The 5,000-nt window shown below is 37.5% G+C and overlaps 1 protein-coding gene across 2 annotated transcripts in view; it reads right to left on the bottom strand.

The window, feature by feature from the left end:
* LOC141292340 (ral guanine nucleotide dissociation stimulator) overlaps positions 1-5,000 on the bottom strand; it is a 33,527-nt gene that overhangs the window by 14,186 nt on the left and 14,341 nt on the right. The window lies entirely within an intron of this gene.

Raw genomic sequence — 5,000 nt, 5'->3', positions numbered from 1 at the left:
TCATCCGATCGTGGTTGCATCTCCCTATTAGTGCTACTGGATCTAAGTGCTGCGTTTGATACTATTGACCACAATATTCTTTTAAATAGACTTGAAAAATATTTTGTCATTAATGGTAGTGCACTGGCTTGGTTCGAATCGTACTTATCAGACCGTCATCAATTCGTAGCAGTGAATGATGAGGTATCATATCAATCACAAGTGCAGTATGGAGTACCTCAAGGCTCAGTATTAGGGCCATTACTTTTCACACTTTATATGTTACCCTTGGGAGATATCATCAGGAAACACGGTGTTAGCTTTCATTGTTACGCTGATGATACGCAGCTCTAGATTTCTTCACGGCCCGGCGAAACAAACCAATTTGAAAAACTAACAGAATGCATAGTTGAAATAAAAAATTGGATGACAAGAAATTTCTTACTGCTAAATTCTGAAAAAACAGAGGTGTTAATTATTGGACCTGAAACCTCCGCATGTAATGACCTAAAACACAGTCTATTACTCAATGACTGCTCTGTCAATTCGTCGTCATCAGTCAGGAACCTAGGTGTGCTATTCGATAGCAATCTTTCCTTCGAAAGCCACATTTCTAGCATTTGCAAAACCGCATTTCTTCATCTAAAAAATATATCGAAATTACGACCTATGCTCTTGATGTCAAATGCAGAAACATTAATCCATGCGTTCATGACCTCAAGGGTAGATTATTGTAATGCTTTATTGGGTGGTTGTTCTGCACGCTTAATAAACAAACTCCAGCTGGTCCAAAATGCAGCAGAAAGAGTTCTGACTAGAACCAGAAAGTATGACTATTCAATTCAATAGTAATACAGTAGCCTAACTTGAACAGGACGATATGTCTCGCTGCTGAATGAAACGCTAGTGTCCATCCACATATTCGTTGATAGTTAATGAATAGTTTGATCGGACCTAATTGTTTTATGAGGTTGATTCGGCTGTCGTAATTAATAGTTATTAATCTTGTCGCATTGTTTATGTTATAACATTGAAATCCACTCTTATATGTTCACCGTCGCTCTGGATACGTCACACCATGTATTGTTGCGATTGGTCGTGGCGTTATTCAATTGCGTGCAGTGAGAGGTTCAAATGCACGCTTGGTGCCGCCCTCGAGTTAGGTCCTTTTCATTGCTCGATGCCAGACCCTTAATCTTAATAGATTAGAGTCTTGATTTTTCCAGGCTACTGTAAGGTTGCTTTGACACAACTTGTATTGTAAAAAAGGCTGTATAAATAATCTTGACTTGACTTGACTATCCAAATATAGGCAGCAGTCAGGTTTGGATAGAAACTATCATCAGCCTCAGCATCTATATAGAAATGCAGCATCATTGTGTGTGTTTATGTGACCCTAACCCTAACCCTAACCAGTCTTAAGTAGCACAGGTATATTTGTAGCAGTAGCCAAAAATACATTGTATGGTCAAAATGATTGATTTTTCTTTTATGCCAAAAATCACTAGGATATTAAGACTTTAAAAAACTTTAAAAAATGGACCCTTACTGTATGACTGGTTTTGCTCTCCAGGATCAAGTGTGTGTGTGTGTGTGTGTGTGTGTGTGTGTGTGTGTGTGTGTGTGTGTGTGTGTGTGTGTGTGTGTAAAAGTGCTGTATAAATAATCTTGACTTGACTATCCAAACAAACCATACATCAATAGAAAGCGTATTTATTCAGCTTTCAGATGATGTATAAATCTCAATTTCGAAAAATGTACACTTATGACTGGTTTTGTGGTCCAGGGTCAGATATATTTTTAACATTATCATTTAAAGGTCCCATATTGTCAAAATCGAAATTTCCTGGCTTTTTTCATGATAACTGAGGTCTAGGGGCTATGTAACTACCATATGAGTTTCAAAACAGTCAATCCACAGTAAACTGCACACAGCCTGCTTAAAGTAGCTGTTCATTTTCACGAGCCGCTGTGACTTCCGTAACGATGTGACGTCCGATCGACTCAGTCACCGCCTTCAGTCACCAACCACCGTCCCACCCTCCTTTTGTCAAACCCAGACAATATTGGGTCCAGGGCCGGCCCTGTTCATCTGGGGGCCCTAAGCAGGATAATTTTGGGGCCCTGCCTTGCAAAAGCATGCAAAAAAATCGAGTATTGCCATTAGCCAGGTTTCCATCCAAAGATTTTTTTTGTGGGAAAAAAAACAAAACAAAAAAAAAACAAAAAAACATGTAAAGCTTCGGAATTTGCGCTTTCGACATAGCTGATGGAAATGCCTTGTCGATTAAATTTCTTATGTGTCAAAACAATCTTTTTTCGTTTAACTTTAGAACATTAATTCTTAATCCATACTTCAAATGTCACAAAAATCTGTTTGGAAACACTTTTTGTAGAGAGGCAAATAAATGTGAGGCAGCGTCCCTGTTCGTGTTGCTAATGTTAAAGCACCGTTTTCCAGTTCAAAAAACGCATAAATCATATTCATTTGATTAAACTGACAAGTTACCTCTCAAACATACATATCTTAATTTAATGTTCCTTTAGTAGGCTACGTTGCAAGTTAAAATGTATTCATTTTGTTCTGAAAATCTTGTTTTATGTGGATATTGGAATGATAAGTACAACATTTTAAATTAACTCGTTTTGGCTTGTTAGTAGCTTCTTATATTTTTGTTCTTGTGTTATGAGTATCGTTCCATTAAATTTAAATGATTTGTCCTAAAATGAGAGGAAATAAAACAGCATGTTTTTCAATATGTTTGACTGTATTTTATTTTGACAATGAAGCCGCGTTGTCGATCCAGTTAGTAGCCTAATGCTTAACTGCGCGCAGGAGGCGCCAGCACGCTCACTTGATTTTTTTCCCCCTTATAAAAGTGGAAGAAACTTACAATAGCCTACTCCTTCGTTTGTGGTCATATAAGAGTAGTAAGACATTATTCCAAACTATTCTAAATATTTATTTTATTTATGCACATTCACATTAAAAACAAACAGTCTGCTTTTGTAAAAAAGAAAACAAAAAGGATGCCGCTTTCTCAAAAGCGCATCAGAAAAAAGAAACTAAATTCTGCATAGGTTGATATAGGCTACTAATTGTTTCACGTTTTTTTTCGTTTTGTTAATTCATTATTTATTTAGAAAAATATATTTTGCATATCTATTTGTTTCTTTTATATAGCTTTTATAATGTTTTCCTCCATTTGCAGAATCGCTGCAGGTGCGTGACCATGTGAATCCTCACATTCTGTTGTTTATGCTGCTTTTTGCGTGTATAAAATTAATCCATGGAAAACAAATTTAGGTATTTTTTATGGGTCACAGCCGCGTATTAATTAAAATTTCATTTAATTGTACTTTAACATAACCTTGTCGGTTAACGGTTAAAAATGACCGTCGGTTGTCAGGAGAAATAATCGAAATTAACATTCCTATTTAAAAGTTAATCAGAAAAAATGATAGAAATACAACTGCTCCTTTTTATGATTATTGTTGATGATCAAGTAAATAGTCTAACAAAGTAAAAAAAAAAAATACCTCTTGACACTTACATTTAGTATTAGGTTTTGTTTCAAATGGATAAAGAACAGGCTACTAGCCTATATAATTTACGCAATATAGGCGAAATTATGTATGGAAACAGCTCAAGGGCAATTTTTTTTTTTTTTTTTTTGCGATACACCAAATCTTATGTCACGGTTTCTTTTTTTTTTTAGGGATGAGGTCATTATGCACACCATTTTATCGGTAAAAGGCCGGTTGGACAGCAAATTTCGCAGGTTTATTTTACGCATATTCTCTTTGTCGATTAACAAAAAAGTTCGAAAACTGGATGGAAACTTGGTTAGTGACAGCCACGCGCTTTGCAACGTAATGACTTGGATCACTAGTGGGGGCCCCCTAGTGGCGGCGGGGCCCTAAGCAGCCGCTTAGTTCGCCTATAGGGAGGGCCGGCTCTGATTGGGTCCATAACATTTCTAAGCAACAACAACACGGAAACCAGTCGAGAAAACCCTGTTCAGTCGATAGATGTCGAAACTACATCAGTGCACAGGCTTCAGAACAACGATAATATAAGAGACCAGTGGCACGTCAACTTCAGCCTCTTTCACACAGCGATTCCGATAAATACACGGATAATGTGTCCCATGATTTGTTCCGGAGTTGTTTGATTTGGTTCATTCACAGTTGTTTTCCGGAATCTGTGCGTGCTTTACACACAACCCATAAAGACATGTGACGTTTGGATGTGAGATGTAGTGCGACGCGTACGTTTCACTAAACTGAAACTAACCTGAACAATCTGTGCTTCAGCGCTGATAGTGAGGAGCTGGCTCTGTCTGATCGCCGCTTCATTCCACTTTGCAAGTATTTTTTCGTCGTGAAGAGTCGCAGGGTAACGTGCATCATCACTACAACACTGCCTTTATGGTTCTGGCTTTTGTTCACACAGCGCTCGTTCCCGTAATTTTCCGGAATCAGCGCGCATTGTGAAAGGGGCTTTACTAAAGCAACAGTTCTGTAGCTTACTGCATTCGGTGTTTGACAAAGAAAAAACATTAATGATCATTCTGAAATATCCTGTTGAGTATCAGCAGGCTAGGCTCTCTCTATTGCTCTGGGCTCGGCTACAGCATACATGACCGTAGTCACCTGTGATTGGCCTGGCTGTACGTCACTCAGAAAACAACAGGCCAATCAGAAGAGAGGCTCTTGATTAATTAGATGGGCCAAAGTTGACCTGTTTTTGACAGAGCTCCTAAAAAAGGAGCTGTAAAACTGTATTGAGATGGATTTTGGCACTTATACCGCAAATATATATTCTTAAGGACATCAACAACTAAAATAAACCTCCAGAAATGTGTACAATATTGGACCTTTAAATGAGTTTTAATTACATTTGTAAACTGTTAAACCCACAATTTGACTATGATTAATATTGATGAACAGAATTAATTTAGTTCAGTTAAATGTATAATTGACTGCAATCATCAGTTGTGTTTTTTCTCCTAAATGTA

The sequence above is a fragment of the Garra rufa genome, chromosome 19 (assembly GCF_049309525.1).
Source record: "Garra rufa chromosome 19, GarRuf1.0, whole genome shotgun sequence".
In the NCBI taxonomy this organism is placed as follows: Eukaryota; Metazoa; Chordata; class Actinopteri; order Cypriniformes; family Cyprinidae; genus Garra; species Garra rufa.
This window is presented reverse-complemented; position numbering and strand designations above follow the sequence as displayed.